The sequence below is a fragment of the Urocitellus parryii genome, unplaced genomic scaffold (genome assembly GCF_045843805.1).
Source record: "Urocitellus parryii isolate mUroPar1 unplaced genomic scaffold, mUroPar1.hap1 Scaffold_49, whole genome shotgun sequence".
NCBI lineage: Eukaryota > Metazoa > Chordata > Mammalia > Rodentia > Sciuridae > Urocitellus > Urocitellus parryii.
Window position 1 is genome coordinate 3,426,844 of NW_027554054.1, and position 17,411 is coordinate 3,444,254.

A 17,411-nucleotide genomic window follows, 5' to 3' on the forward strand; every position below is an offset into this window, starting at 1 on the left:
GCAAAACATTTTTTTCACTTTTAATCCTTTGATTTTTGAAATAAATTTCAAACTGAATTTTTTTTTTAGAGAGAGAGAGAGAGAGAGAATTTTAATATATATTTTTTAAATTTTAGGTGGACCCAACATCTTTGTTTGTATGTGGTGCTGAGGATCGAACCCGGGCTGCACACATGCCAGGCGAGTGTGCTACTGCTTGGGCCACATCCCCAGCCAGTCAAACTTAATTTCAAGTGTAGAAAACACCAATATACCCTCCTCCTAGATTCACCAGTTAACATTTTGCCTCAAGGATTTATTATTATCCACATAACCCTTATACCTTTATTTTTTTTAAAAAAAATTTAGTTATACACTGATACAATATCTTTATTTTGTTTATTTATTTTTATGCAGTGCTAAGGATAAAACTCAGTGACTTACATGTGGGAGGCCAGTATTCTGCCACTAAGCAACAACCTCAGCTTCTGTACCTTTATTATTAATTTTGCTGAACCATTTGAAAATATGTTGAAGTCATCATGACTCTTTAAATACTTCACAGATTTCCTAAGAACAAGAACATTCCTTACATGATAATAGAAGAATTATAAAATTTAGGCAATTTAACATTGATAAAATGCTGTTATCATTCATATGCATATTTTAAATGTCCTAATCATGACTTTTATAAAACTTTTTCTTTTCCTTAGTTGTCATATTTCTTTAGTTTTCTTTAATCTGGGATAGTTCCTCAGGCTTAATCTTTTGTGACATTAATGTTTTTTTGTTTGTTTGTTTTTAAGTTGTAGTTGGACACAATACCTTCGTTTTTTATTTATTTATCCACTTGTTTTTTATGTAGTGCTGAGGATCCATGTGGTAGGCGAGCACTCTACTGCTGAGCCACAATCCCAGCCCCATGACATTAATATTTTTGAAGAGTGCAGGCCATCTACTTTTGTAGAATGTTTCAGAATTTTGAGTTATCTATTTTTTTCTTTACTTTTATGCATTTTTGGAAAAATACTATATAAATATTGTTATGTCTTCTCAGAGCATTATATAAGAAAGCATATAATGTTGCTTTGTCTCATTATTGGGAATCTTAACTTTAATGACTTCGTTAAGATCGTATCTGCCTTGTTTCTCCACTATACAGTTGTCATTTCTCCCTTTTACAACTAACAAGGAATCAATGGGGAGATATTTTGAAACTACCTTAATTGGTTGCTGTCTATATAACTTGCACACAGTGGTTTTAGTATCCTTTTTGCCTGAATTATTTATAATTACATGTTTCAAAATGGTAACATTTTAATTTATTTTCTTGATAAACTTTGATTAATGTTAGGAGCAGGAGAGAGTTGTTGAAGATTAAATTTCCAAAAGTTTTGGAAATGGCACTTTTTTTCCATTTTTCATTTTCAGAAGATTCTGTGTCCACACCTGATGAAGTTAGCATGCTGACAGCAATTGCACTCTTCCTGTGGTCTGCTGTAGTGAAATAATAGGAGTTCAGTCATTACAGAATGGCTGCATGAACACATTTAAAAATGCATTAAATTCATGTGACCCATGGGTAAGTTACACCTAAGCAAACATTCCACTTTATCAGGAGAATATCTGGTTGATTCACTAAAATGTGTTATATATAAGGAAAACCTAAATATTTACAGTAAGAGTTTTAAATGGAAAAACTAGAAAATATCACTGGGTTTAACTATAAAGGAAACACATTTGTATGTTTACTTAAATATGCAGAAATTCTCTAATATCTTTGATTAGTTCTCGGCCATATTAGGAGAGATTTTCAGGGTTTCCAATATTTATTTAAATGATACTCACTACATTAATGGATAAATTTATTATTACATGTTTTAATAAGCCTATTCAAAACTTGTTTGTTTAGAAAACATGTTTTATTATTTTACAGTGGTGAAGTCTTAAGTTATGATTATCAAATCTTCTGTGTATCAGGAAAAATAAAACAACTTAGGAACATTCCTGGCTCCCTAGCTCCCTGAATCAGGGTCTTCAGAGTTGTGACTCAGGAATCTGTATTTTTAAAATGCTCCCCAGGTATTTCTGATGTCAGTGAAGTTTGGCAATTTGTATTCTACAAATTGCTGAAACAATTTTATTCCACTATTTTCCCCCAATACTTACAACTTTTCTTCCTTTCCTTCTTCCTTTTTTAAAAAATAATTATTCATATGAAGTTTTTTCTAATCTAAAAGCCAGTGAGACTTTATTTTCTATGGCTACAAAACTTAAATTGGTATAAAGAATTATTTTGAGAGATTCCGATTTTTTTGAGAGGTTTATTCAGTTAGCTTATTGAAAGAAAGTTCCATTACTCTCTTTCATTTCTCTTATATGGAAAATAACATTTATATTTTCATTGTGCTGTATTACATACATATTAAGATGTAATGTGATTGTAGAGCAGATAAGAACTATCATGTGTTAATTGATTGAATGATCTCCTTACATAGGTTCAAGCCAAATGTTACCAGCTTCTCCTCTCAGTCTTCCAGCATTCCAACCATGCCCTTTCAACTCCCTACATCCATTCATTAGCCCCCATAGTGGTTGAAAAGCTAAAAGCTGTTGAAAGAAACAGACCAGCCAGTAACAATGAACTTTTGGCTGTTCAAGAGGGAATTAAAGTTCTTGAAACATTGGTTGCTCTTGGTGAAAAACAGAACAGTAAGTATTTTTAATAAAAAGCCATTACTCCAAAATGAAGATCTGTATTAGACATAAATCTTATTTGATATTGGACATAGGCATTTTCAACAGTAAGTTTACTAAGGAGCAATTACTGTCTGAAAGCATAATATATTTGCTTATGTTAGTAACATAATGCATTGAATTGATTATTATTATTATTTTTTTTATTGGTCGTTCATAACATTACATAGTTCTTAATACATCATATAACACGGTTGATTGACGTGGATTATGAACTCCCGCTTTTACCCCGTATACAAATTGCTGTATCACATCAGTTTCCCTTCCATTGATTGACATATTGCCTTTCTAGTGTCTGATGTATTCTGCTGTCTGTCCTATTCTCTACTATCCCCCCTCTGAATTGATTATTTTTATGAGCAGAAATTCTAAATGAATTACTGATGACATTTCAACATACTGAGTTTTAAATTTTCTGGGAATATATCCTTTAAGACTGAGGAAAAATACATATGTCCATTAGATTTTTAAAAAATTTTTTTAGATGTAGTTGGACACAATATCTTTATTTTATTTGTTTATTTTTATGTGGTGCTGAGGATCGAACCTAGTGCTTCGTACTTGCTAGGCAAGCGCTCTACCAGTTTCAGTTGAGTTGACTCAACTGAAAATTATTTTAACTATTAAAGGCAGTAAGATAAGTGCTGGGATTAAACAATGAATTAGATTTAGAACTCATCTTTATGAAGTTCACAGTAGTAAAATAAAAATACACATAAAATTATATTGATTTTTCTAACATGCCATACTGTCAGTGATAAATTTTCTACCAAAATAACCTATATATTAATTTATTACTAATTTCAACTAAATTTATCAATTTCTCTAAAACAGTTGTCTCTAACTTTCTCAATTTTGACACTCCTTCCATGCATATATTAGTAATTGCCTCTTTTTCTTTCTCCCCATAATCTGTGAATCATTAATCATCAGATCAAATGAATTTGTCTTTTACATTCATCTGTTCATTTTTCTCTTCTGCTATCATAGTTCTAGACTATAGATTTTTAGAAGGGAGTTATTGCAATGGACTTCCTTTCTTTTCATTTTTTCTTTCTTCTCCTTTTCTTTCCCTCTTTTCCTCTGTTCAGGGCTTTGTGGACCTTGTACATGCTAAAGCTTATGCTTTTTCACTGAGTATCAACTCCAGTCCTGCAATAGATTTTCAAAAACCTCTACTACCTTTCCAGTTTCCTGTGAAAAATTTTTAAGAGAAAGAGTATTTGCAAATGAGATAATTAAGAAAAAGTTGAGGGCTGGGATTGCGGCTCAGTGATAGAGCACTTGCCTAGTGCATGTGAGGCTTCAATTCTCAGCACCACATAAAAATAAATAAATACATAAATAAAGATATTGTGTCCATCTACAACCAAAAATTTTTTAAAAAGCAATTGAGTGATAGTGTTGAATGACAGGATAAAAGGTTATAACTCCCTTGACAAGGATGGAAGAGACATTGGGCCAGACAGTAGGCATTAGATTAAGACATTGCCACTTTCTTCTATGACATCTAACCATTATTTTTTCAGAAAAATAGAAGGGACTTTGGAAGAGTAGAAGTGTGCTTTGCAGGTAGGGGGACACATTGGGGAGGAAGGAGGCAAGGGGAAGGGGAAGAACTGGGGAATGTAGTTAACCAAATTATTCTAGGGACATTTATGAATATATCACAGTGCATTCCAATTTATATGTAACTATAATGCATCAAGTGAAAAATAAGACCATAGAAGGAAGACCAATAGAAAAGAGGAAGGGAACCAGAGAGAAAGCAAACGAAAGGGAAGAGGTAAGGAGTATTAGGATTGAAATGGAGAAAACTATGTTACTTCTTTTATGAATATGTCAGAATGAACTCTCCTTTTATGTATAACTATAATGCACTGAAAAACAAACTTTAAAAAATCAAGGATAAAACAAATTCAAGAATTGAAAATTCATGCAGTGGCTCCGGAGGCTGAGACAGGAGAATTGCAAATTCAAAGAAGCCTCAGCAACTTAGTGAGACTATGCTTCAAAATAAAAAATATAAAAAGGGCTGGGGATATGCTCAGTGGTTAAGTGCCCTTGGGTTCAATCTGTAGTACCAAAAGAAAGGAAAAAGAAAATTTACCCTTTTGGAATCATATCACTCAATATAAAGGTAAGTCTAAAAATGTTGCTGTCAAATTAATATATTTATTCATTTATTTGATGGTACCCTCCTAATGAATGTTATATTCATTAATAAGATTCATTTGCCTGTGTGTGTGTGTATGTGTGTGTGTGTGTATGTATTTGTGTGGTACTGACATTGAACAGGGCCTTAAGCACACTAGACAAGCATTCTACCACTGAGCTACACCTGCACTGTGTTTAGCCTTAGATTCTAATTTTTTAAAAAGCCAGCTACTTATTCTATCTTTTAAAAGCCTTGGTATAATAAAAAACATTTGTAATCTGAATAAAGCTGTCCAAGGCTATAAAATGACTTCACATATTATAAAATTCCTCTATTTAAAGTGTACAATTCAGTTGTTTTATTATAATCACAGGATAGTACAACTCTCACTATAGTCAATTTTGAACATTTTAATTACTCCCAAAAGAAACTCCATATTTTTTACCTGTCATCTCACAATTTTCCAATTCCCATCAGCCTTAGGCAACTGCTAATCTACTTTCTGTCTCTATAAATTTTCTACAGTGGTATTTCATATAAATGAAATCATATAATATGTGGTCTTTTGTGACTGTTTTTTTTATCTGTGCAAAATATTTCAAGGCTCATCCATGTTGTAGTGTGAATCAGTAATCCATTCCTTTTTATGGCTGAATAATATTCCATTGTATATATGCCACATTTTATCATCAACTGATATATTTTATGAGTTGAAGGACATTTGGTTACTTTCACTTTTTGCCTGTTATGAATATGATGTTCTGAATAATTATGTACCAGTTATTGTGTGTGTGTGTGTGTATGTGTGTGTATATATATTTGTATACTTATATATACATATTTTTTTTGTTGTTTTGGGTACTGGAGATTGAATCCAGTGGTGCTTAACTACTTAGCCATATCCCCAGCCTTTTATATGTTTTATTTTGAAGCAGCATCTCACTAAGTCCTCAGGGCCTCACTAAATTGCTGAGGTTGGTCTTGAAATTTCTATCCTCCTGCCTCAGCCTCCTGAGTCACTAGGATTACAGGTGCACACCACCATGCCCAGCTGGATACATGTTTTAATCTTTTGAGTATATCCCTAGGAGTGGAAGTGCTGACTCAAATAGTAACTTTATATTTAACTTTTTAAGGCACTGCAAGACTGTCTTCTAGTCTCATTTTTTTGCACACATGCATGTGTACACATATCTCCTTTTCAGTCATCTATTTATATATTTATTTCTGCCTTGGCTATTTTTTGCTGTTCTTGGTATCTCTCAAACTTTTTCCATCATTACCCTTTTCAGGGTAGACTGCATCATATCTTAGTAATGTCTCTCTTCCCCTCCTCCCTGCCTCTCTCCTTTTCTTTCTCTCTCTCTCTGTTAGTACATCTTTATTCTTTCTCTAAATATTTTTAAGCCATTGATAACTTAAATTCTAATTATCTACAATCAACTATCAAAGGAAATTCTTTTTGATGCTTTGTATTTATTAATATTTCCCCAGCCCATGAGATTTTTACAACCCAAAAAATCATATCTATTTAGATTATAAACATCCAGTGTCATATAGCTAAAAGAAGAAGCAGCATTATAGCCAGTGAATTCTGAAGCATGATCTAAGTAGTTTAAATAGCATAAGCAATAAAGTATCTTCTGTTTGCTTTCCAAGTTCTCATTAATCAATATTATAAGTTTGGCTTCTCAATTTATCTAGAGAAAAATAAGCTCTGAAGTCAGGTGTTCCTGTTCTGAATAGATTCTACTAGTCACAGGGATAAAATACAGGACCACATCTACAAAATGAGTGGAAAATTTACTAGGTATTTTTTTTTAGAGAGAGAGAGAGAGAGAGAGAGAGAGAGAGAGAGAGAGAGAGAATTTTTAATATTTATTTTTTAGTTCTCGGCGGACACAACATCTTTGTTGGTATGTGGTGCTGAGGATCGAACCCGGGCCGCACGTATGCCAGGCGAGCGCGCTACCGCTTGAGCCACATCCCCAGCCCCATAGGTATTTTTTCTTTGATCTTTTATGTATCTAAAAAGTACATCTGTCTTCATAGTTATCTGCTTATTTTTATCAAGAGTGAATCTTTGAATAATCCTTTAATATTGGCAAATAATAATAATATTAAGTTTGATAAATAGTCTTTACATGTGTGTAAAATTTTTGTTACAGTATGACAGCATAAAACATCAAATATTTCATGCAGGCACAGAAATTATAAAGTATTCCAGATCATGGGGCTTGGGATGTGACTTAGTGGTAGAGAGCTTTCCTAGCACATGTGAGGCACTGGGTTTGATCCTCAGCCACATAAAATAAATAAATAAATGAAGTTGCAAAAGAAATATTGCAGATCATTAACTATCAATAAAAGCTGCCATTTCTTGGCTGGGGCTATTGCTCAGTGGTAGAGCACTTGCCTAGCAAGCATGAGGCCCTGAGTTCAATCCTAAGCACTACATAAAAATAAATAAGATAAAAGCTTCCATTTCTGTTGAATGCCAGACTTGTGTTAGACACTTTATATTCATTATGTCTTCCGTTCAAACAATACTGAATGATGGATATAATTAGCCAATTTCCAAAACATTTAATTTATGAAATAACTATTTAATTATATGCATTACTATTCCTCACATTTGGGGGGGGTGGGTATCAGGGATTGAAGTCAGGGATGTTTAACCACTGAACCGCACCCCCACCTCTTTAAATAATTATTTTAATTTTTTTTTTATTTTGAGACAGTGTGTCACTAAATTTCTGAGGCTGATCTTGAACTTGCAGTCCTCCTGCCTCAGCCTCCAGAGTCAGTGGGATTACCAACCTATGCCACCATAACCAGCTACACATTTTCTTCATTCTTAATTGGAATTTTTATGTTTGTGTAAGAAATGACTAAAGTATAGCTATAAATAAATTTCTTTCCTTAATACTTTCCATCAGATGGGTTATTTTAAAAACCTGATTTAGTCATTATAAGTTCATCTCTAGTTCTTTCTTATACAGCTCACAGAATTTTACTTAAGTAAGAATTTTATATATCAATCATAACTATCCCAGGTTTTTATAAAATTTATCCTAAGCAAGCATGTGATAATCATGTCTACCAGTGACAAGTTACAACTACTCTTTCTTTCCCATTTACTCTATTCTTTTCCCAAAGAGGAATTTGTTTACACCCTTTGTCTGATATCCACAATTCTCTGTCTCTGTCATTGGAACTCATGGCTTTCTACCTCAGTATGTTCTCATACCTACCCCACTACTGTCAATTCTAGTCAAAGAATCCATAAAATTTAAGTGGACTTCTTCGAGTATTCTAACTTCCATTATTGATACTTTCTTCCTTTCTTTTTCCTTTGTTTTTGACTATTTTCTTTACCTCTTTCTTCATTTCAAATTATTTCAAGTTAGAGAGAAAAATGGCTTTTGTTTTGTTTGTGAAAAAAAGGGCTTTAATCTTTTTGTTGGTTGGTTGGTTGGTTGGTTGGTACTGGGGATTGAATCCAGGGGTTTTTACCACTGAGCTGTATTGTCAGCCCTTTTTATTTTTAATTTTGAGTCAGGGTCTTGTTAAGTTGCTGAGTATTTTTGCTGAGGTTGCTGAGGCAACCTTGAACTGGGGATCTACTTGCTTCAGCCTCTGGAGTTGCTGGGATTACAGGATAGTGCTACTATGCCCAGCAAGGGCTTTAATCTTGTCCAATGAGCATATAAAGAGACTCAGAGGAAAAAGGAAAGTCAATTTTATATCTTGTTATGAATTAATTTATTTCAATCATTAAGTTTACATTCAGCAAAATTTTGGAAAAATTCCCAGAACCCACCAACCAGAACAAATGTTAATATTTGACTTTATTTATTTCCATAGTTGCAATCATCCTACATAGTGGATGTTGTATCTTGCTTTCCTCTATTTATTTTATAAGCATTTCCCCCATACTACTACTCTGAAAATATAAGAGGGATTTATCAATGACATTTTGATGGCTGGCTACTTAATGTTGGATGTGCCATTATCAATATCCTGTACATGTACACTTTGTTTCCAGTTTTTACATTTCAATAAGTAATGTTGCATTTGACTTTTGAAAAGTCAAACTTTGTGTATTATTTTTTTAGGATAGATTTCCTAAAAGGGTTATAAAAATATGACCGTTTTCTAGTCCTACCAGGGACAAAAAAAAAAAAAAAACAGACTTGAATTTTGATAGATTGTTGAATCTTTAGAATGTAATTTTTTTGAATAAACAGATTTGAAAATGAAACTGGGTCACTCTTTTCCAAACTCCAAGAAAATAATATAAAGGAGACCTTTTACATTGCCATATATTTTGATATAACGCAGTGTTATATTTTTTTAATGGCATTTTAGTTGAGCAGCAAGTAGAAAAGTTAATGAGTTTGGCCTGTTTTTAGTGAATACTAAATTTTTGATAGTACTGTTTTAAATACTGTGAACCCCAGTGTGTATACATAGGAGGTGGAGAAGGGTAGAGAATGTCAAGGACAATGACAAACTGATGTTCATTTAAGCCAAGTGATTTAGAGGAACTCAGGTTTTAAAAGAACCATGTGATCATTAATTTTTACGTAGGAGGTCCAGGATAGCCCACCTGCATAAACAGGTCAGTATGTCACTGTAATTTGGAAAACACTTAAAAATGAGTTTCCTGGGGCTGGGGTTGTGGCTCAGAGGTAGAGAGCTTGCCTGGCATATGTGAGGCTCTGGGTTCCATCCTCAGCACCACATAAAGTAAAATGAAGACATTGTGTCCACCTATAACTAAAAAATAAATATTAAAAAAGTTTCCTAAACTGTAAAATAAAAATGGAGCTGGGTGTGGTGGCTCACACCTGTAATCCCAGTGGATCTGGAAGCTGAGGCAGGAGGATTGTGAGTTCAAAGTCAACTCAGCAACTTAGTGAGACTCTAAATAACTCAGTAAGACACTATCTCAAAATAAAAAGTGCTGGCCTAGTGGTTAAGAGCCTCTAGGTTCAATCCCTAGTAAGCCACCCGCTCCTCAAATGGATTGCCTTATGACAGTGCTTTTATTCACACTGGACACATGAATAAGGAGAACTTGTATTCCGCTTTATCAAAAAATTTTGTGATATGATTCTCCAAGGCTGTCTTTTATTCATTCATTGGACAAATAATGTATGACAGATGTTGGGAATATAGTGGTCAAACAAAAAATCTATCATAATAGCCTTACATTCTGGCAGGAGATGGAATAAAACAATCACAGATGGTAGTAAAAAGGAAGGAATGGTATGAAATATGGCATGCAAGAGGACAAAATGTTCTTTTTAAAGGTTATCAGGAGCCCTTAAGATTTACTTTTTTGTTGTCATCTTTTTTTTTTTTTTTTATAGCAGACATTGAACCCTGGGTTTCTTTACCACTGAGCCACATCCTCAGCCATTTTTTATATTTTATTTAGATACAGGGTCTTGCTCAGTTATTTAGTACCTTGCTAAGTTGAAATTGCTGACTTTGAACTCGTGATCCTACTGCCTCAGCCTCCTGAGCTGCTGGGATTACATGTATGTGCCACCATACCCAGCCACATTTACATCTTAAATAACCTGTTAGTTGTCTCAGAAACTCCTCAAACTTGGTTAATTTAAGATTGAACTCTTCATCTCCTTACCTAAAACCTGCTTCTGTGACCATGATCTCCCACTCAACAGCTAAATTCTCATTTTGCTTAAGACATAAGCATATCATCACTTACAATTCCGGCCTTCTCACTCACTGTGCTTAATATATCACCAGATCTCAATAAATTTTTTAAAAACATGGAATGCTTCACAAATTCACATGTCATTCTTGCACTTGGGCTGTGCTAATCTTCTCTGTGTGACTCCAATTTTAGTGTATATGCCGCCGAAGTGGGCACAAGTCTCAATATCTTACCAAATCCTTCCATGTGTCTTTATTATTACTGTTACTACCCTACTCCAGTTCCCCATGCTCATTTGCAGTACAGATGATTCTTGACTTAACAATGTTTCATCTTAAACTTTTTTGACTTTATGATGGTACAAGCAAGAGTGCTACACATTCAGTAAGCATCATACTTCAAATTTTGCATTTTAGTCTTTTCCCAGGTGAGGAATAGCCATAGGATAGTCTCTCTCCATGTTGAGTAGTGGCTGTGAACTGCTGCTCCTGGTCAGCTTCAGTTGAGCCTCGTGCTACTAAGAGGAAACACAACCATGTCTCTACAGTGTACCCTGTTGCTAAGCTAGGATGTTCGGTAGGTTAGGTATATTCATACATTTCTGACTTATGATGTTTTCAATTTAAGATGATTTTATCAGGATAAAACTCCCATTATAGGTGAAGAAGTAAAAATATAGCTGTGGATGGTAGGCTCAGCCTGGGTAGGAATGCAGCTATGTCACAACTTGTATAACACTGGTAAGTCACTTGTTTGTTTGGTTTTTTGCCTCAGTTTCTGTTTCTGCAAAATAAGAACAATAATACTGTTTATCTCATAGAGTAGCTCTGGATTTGCTGTTTTCTACACACAAAATCAAATGACATATATTAAAATTTGACACCTTATTAAAAACTCTTCAGCTGGTTACCTTAGATAAAGACCAACTCCTCAACACAATTCTCAAGGTCCTACATAACCTGGCCCCTGCCTTCTGGTATCTATGGCCATGTGTTAGTATCCTTAGATGTCCAATAAAGATCGAATTTACCTTATGGGGACATTGTAAAGTTTGAATTAAAACACATGAAATGCTCTTCTTAGTACATGTTCAATAAATATTAACTATAAAATAATTGTTATTACTTTTTGTGTCAGCAATATTTGGTTTCTTTCATCATACTTTTCTTCCTCTGAGTATTTGAACTCTGCTTTAAAACTCCATTCTGCCCTCTTCCTTTTTAAAAAAATTAAGGAAGAATTAATTTTTAATTAATGTTGCAGCATTAATTTGGATATTGCCAAATACTAAGAATCATTTTATTTAAATTGTCTTGTTTTCCCTAGTAAATTTATATGTATTGGCTAAATTTGAATGCAGTCAGCTTATTGGTCATATTAAACATTGTGAGTTCATGGGAAAGTCTGGATTAGCTGGTTCAAACCAGTCCCACTCTCCTACTCTTGTTACTTTATGTCCTGCTGCTGAGGGGAAATCTGGAAAAGGAGATAACATAGATAATGGTAGAATTTTCCATTTTAGAGAACAAGAACAAGTAATATAACACATATTGAACAATAATAGTACCCTATGGAGAGCCTGCAGAATAGAGTTGTAGTACATTCAAAATATATTAAATCCTGTTTTAAAAAAATCTAAGTAAAGCATGTGTCTTCAAAAACTTAAACAGACATTAACTTCATTTTTCTTTGTTTTCTGGCACAAAGTCCAGATATTTTTCCCCTGTCAGGTTTGTAAAAAAATAATGTGCAAAAGTATATCACATTTTAATTCTTTTGAGAAGCAGTCTAACAGGAGTTTGGAGAGGTGGTGCTGTTCTGAGTTATTCACACCTAAATGAAGATTGTGTGTCTTCTGCTGAGAAAGTGGCTATACCTAGAAGCCAGTGTATTTCAGTTGCATTCTTGGCAGGAATAGCCAGTGTTCAAAAATGTTCTTACACACACACACACAGACACGCACACCCCCCCCCACACACACACAGAGTTATTTTTAGAGAGTGAAGGTTATATAATTGTTTGAAATTCAGTTCTTAGCTTAGAAATGGGGACACTTTAGTTATTAAAAAAAACAATATTTGTTGAGTAGAATTTTCATTCACTGGAAATTTTAAAAGGGAAAAGGGGTAGAGAAACAAGAGATGGAGTTGAAGGGGAGAAAACTAGAATGTGGTTTTGTATGTGGTTTTGAATATGTCAAAACCCAGTCTTTGCTTAGAAAAATAGAATTTGATCACCATTAATATTCCAAGAGAAGTCTTGCTACAGTTTCAGAACTGTGTAATCAATTTGGTCTTTTCTGTGTTATTTAAATTTATTAAAGTAATCCTGATTTTGGATTTGAAGTATTTATTTCTCAGATTATCAATTATGATAAAATTAGTTTTAATTTAAAATCAAATTTAATTTTCATAAACTTATTAAACATAATTAATAAAATAATTTTAAAATTAGGCAGCTCCTTAACCTCAACCATACTCATCGAAGAGAAAATAATAATAGTAATAATAACAACAACTAACAGAGGCTATTTTCCCATCATATCACAAGCCTATGATGTAGATTTAGTTCTTGGACTCAAAGAGAGTTTCAAATGATAGATTTCCTTCATTTCTAACTTATTATTGGCTGTTTTCCCAACCAAGCCATTAGCAGACTTCAGATCTAGGCAGTAGGTTTGGCTGGAGTCTAAGGGAAGTCAGATGCAGAAGCAGGTAAGCAGTCGGGAAAAGGGAGAGAGATTGCCAAGAAGCCAGATGGTAGCAGAGGAGCCTAGACAATGGGTTATCACTTGTTCTTCCCCCAAATTCTCTTCACCCTTGGGGCGACCTCTCTCTTAGCTCCAGCTGTTCCCCTTTTTTTCTGCTCAGAAATTTGAAAGAACTGTCAAGTTCAATTTGAAGTTTTTCTTTGGGTAAATTCTCAAAGACTCAAATAACTGGTCATTTAAAATCACTTGAGGAAATGAGCCCTCTCCCCGCCCACGAGGGTTTCAGGTCCAAGCAAGGCTGCGATGCCTCGGCTCTCCGGGCCTTCCCGGCTCATCCATAAACGCCCAGGCTGCTCCGTGTGGTCAGCGAGCAGAGAGCTGGTCAAAGAGAAAAAACAAATAGTTGGTCTGCTCATCTCCAAGAAGAGAGTTTCACTCTGGTTTACCTAATACATGAAACATCCGCCCTCTGCGAGGCTTGGCATCCGGGTTTGGGGACCTCTGTCATCGCCAAGCATTTCTTCAAGGACCTGAGCCCCGAAGCTGCGCCCTGGGTGAGACCCCTGGTCAGCGGCGCCTGCTCTCCCTACCTGTGCGCGCGGGCCTGGCAAGGCGGGATTTAAGGCAGCGCTGCTGCGGGAGGCTCTACAGTGTCAACCAGCCCCGAACAGTCCCGCCTCATCGCTTTAGTGTGTGTGCCTTGCAAGTCTCTCCTTGGTCAACCGTCACCACCATCGGCGCGCGGGAATGGCGTTGGAGCGTCTAAACCCGGGGGTCCTCGGCCAGACAAGGGAGCCCGGCGGGCAGCTGGTGCGGGCAGGGCGCGCCCGGCGGGCTCAGGGCACACGCGGCTCACCTGGGCGAGGCCGGGCGCACAGGCGCTCAGCGCCGGGGCCGCGGCCGGGCGTCTGAGCCCCACTCCCGAAAGAGTTGGACAGTTCCGGGGCCGCGCTGCGCCCAGCTGTCGCCGTCGCCGTCGCCACCGCCGCGGCTGTCACGGTAGCTACCGTCCGGGGCTGCAGCAGATCTCGGGAGAGCGTCTGCGCGGAGCTTCAGGGCAGCCCTGGCGGGACGGCCGCAACCGCTGGAGCGCGAGCAACAGCTTCCAGGCTGGAGGAGCCACTGCCCTACGTGCCTGCGGCCGGCGCGCCGAGATGGTCTACGTTTCAAGTTCATCGAAGATTAAATTGATGTTTATGGGCTGATCTGGAAACCTAAAAGCAATTTGTTTTTCTAAATCTATAAGAAAATATGCACAATTTCCCATCAACCGACTTAAAAAGGGGGTTTTAGAACACAACCCAGTGTATGAAGTACCATCTTGAAGATGGAATTATGAATATGGCAGCTTTTCTACGGTGCTTTGAAGAAAGGGGGATTAAGACCGACAGGCCTGAGGACTAGTTAAGTAAAGAGAAAAAGAAAATTCTGTTCTCCTTCTGTGAGGTGTGCAACATCCAGCTGAACTCTGCAGCCCAGGCCCAGGTCCATTACAACGGCAAATCCCATCCCAAACGAGTGAAGCAGCTGAGCGATGGGCAGCCCCCGCTTCCAGCCCAGAGCTCGGGGACACTGCTGGTCAGCCCCAGCCCCAACACCAGCACAGGCAGTTCATGCCATACTACTACCCTTCCTGCTCTTGTGCGCACTCCTACTCTGATGATGCAGCCTTCACTGGATATCAAACCATTTATGTCTTTTCCAGTGGATGGTAGTTTGGATATTGGGCTCTTTCCAAATTTTAACACAATGGATCCTGTGCAAAAAGCAGTCATTAACCACACATTTGGAGTATCCATTCCCCCAAAGAAGAAAAAAGTTATTTCTTGTAATGTCTGTCAGCTTCGCTTTAACTCAGATAGCCAGGTCGAGGCCCACTACAAAGGAAGTAAACATGCCATGAAGGTCAAAGCACTAGAGGCAACAAAAATAAACCCAAAATGGTTTCTTCCAAGGACAGCGCAAAGGCTAATCCCAGCTGCTCCATCACTCCAATCACAGGCAACAGCTCTGACAAATCAGAAGATAAAGGAAAGCTGAAAGCCAATAGTTTCAGTCAGCCATCATGCTCTGAAAGTGGCTCATTTCTCCTCAAATCTGGCACAACTGCCCTGCCACCTGGGACAGCCACTTCGCCCTCCAAAAGCACAAATGGAGCACCAGGGTCTGTTGCTGAATCCAAAGAAAAGAAAGCCAAAAAATTGCTTTATTGTTCACTATGCAAAGTGGCTGTGAACTCCCTGTCATAGCTAGAGGCACACAACACAGGATCTAAACACAAGACCATGGTTGAGGCTTGTAATGGAGCTGGTCCAATTAAGTCCTATCCTAGACCTGGATCAAGATTAAAGTTGCAGAATGGCAATAAGGGGTCAGGACTACAGAACAAGACATTTCATTGTGAAATCTGTGATGTTCATGTTAACTCGGAAATTCAACTCAAACAGCACATTTCTAGCCAGAGGCATAAAGACCGAGTTGCAGGGAAGCCACTGAAGCTGAAATACAGCCCTTACAACAAACTCCAGCAGAGCCCAAGCATTTTAACAGCAAAACTTGCATTCCAGAAAGATATGATGAAACCTTTGGCCCCAGCCTTCCTGTCCTCACCCCTGGCAGCAGCAGCGGCTGTGTCCTCTGCACTGTCACTGCCACCCCGGCCATCTTCCTCGCTCTTCCAGGCTCCAGCCATCCCTCCAGCTCTCCTGAGGCCAGGGCACGGGCCCATCTGTGCCACTCCGGCCTCCATCCTGTTTGCCCCATACTGACATCTGCAAGCCCCAAGACCAGCCAGGCCAGTAGGAAAGTCGAAAAGCCAAGCCAAAAGGATTTCAGCAACTTGAGCATTTTGTGTAACAGTAAGTATCCCACCTACCCACAAAATGCAGCCTACCACCTGAAACCCCAGCTTCAGTGAAAAACAAATCACTAGATTCAAGAGTGCTTTTATGGACCGATCAAATCATTTTGGAATGTGAGCAGCACAGGTTCCCTCTTCCCTCCCCAACTCGACCCCATTTAATTGGTGTATCTGAGAAATCTGGGTTCTTGAAAATGTACAGTCAGAAAGTAAAGAAAAAGAAAAACAGTCTCTGTTTTCCCATGGGTATAATCTGGCTTAGAACAATATGGAATATTTTCCTGACAGACTTGAAAACTAGGATCTTCCTCAGATGTCTGTAAATAGCTCTGGAATCCAACTGGGCATATTCTAGTGTGAAAGAAAAATAGAACACAAGTGCTTACTTGTGAATACCATCTTACCAACGGATCACGTTTTCTTTTTGGTGTACTCTCGACAGGGATTGTGTACTGTTTTAGACCCAAGTACTGTTGTATCCTGTGTAGTACTAGATTGTATCTCTTGTCTGAATTCAACATCTTTAGTTGCTGTGTAAATGTTAGGAAGCAAAATAGCTTTGAATTTCTCGTTAAGAGAACAAAAGATAATGTATTTTCTTTATTTCATATTTTATTTGGAGATATTTAAACAAAATAGAAAGCCATATAACATAGCTATAATTACTACCTGTTTGCTATTTTTGTCTAACTTATTTTGTAGCTTCCTCACTGGTTTGAGTTGCTAAGCAAATATATACAAACACAAAAAGAGCTTCCTAAATTGTACATTTTGACACCTCCTGTGCATTCTGCAAGAAGACAATGAATCCATGTATTTCTACGTAATTATCTTCATTTTTAACCTGTTTTCATTTGTAATGATGCTACATAATTTTGTGGCTCCCTAATGCAATAATGTACAGAAGATATAAAATTTATAATTGAACAATTTGTCTTTCTGTTCACTGAATATGTTGCAGGTCATCCTCCCATGCCCCCCTTTCGAAGTTGGTATCAACAAGACTAGAATATTTGTGATACAGGGGCAAAAAGTATCATAAAACAATAAAATAGTGAACTCTTTTAGAGTATTGATATCTGCAATCTGTAAATGGTAAAATGTCTGTGTATTTTTTAAATGTACCTTTTCAATAAAAGCATCAAAAATAAATAAAATAAAATAAAATAAAACCACTTGAAAAAAAATAACCACTCATTTTAATGAAACACACACACATACACACACACACACACACAAACACACAGAAAAGCAGATG

General features: G+C 36.8%; 2 non-coding genes and 1 pseudogene across 2 annotated transcripts; 2 read left to right on the plus strand and 1 right to left on the minus strand.

The window, feature by feature from the left end:
• The first annotated feature begins 4,137 nt into the window (after positions 1-4,137).
• Positions 4,138-4,262, plus strand: LOC144252672 (U6atac minor spliceosomal RNA). Its single transcript, XR_013343036.1, has one exon. It is a non-coding gene; the product is annotated as a U6atac minor spliceosomal RNA (small nuclear RNA).
• Positions 4,263-10,692: 6,430 nt separating this feature from the next.
• Positions 10,693-10,799, minus strand: LOC144252674 (U6 spliceosomal RNA). The gene has a single exon (XR_013343038.1). It is a non-coding gene; the product is annotated as a U6 spliceosomal RNA (small nuclear RNA).
• A 3,817-nt stretch (positions 10,800-14,616) lies between these two features.
• Positions 14,617-16,061, plus strand: LOC144252665 (zinc finger protein 385B pseudogene; annotated as a pseudogene).
• Positions 16,062-17,411: the final 1,350 nt, after the last annotated feature.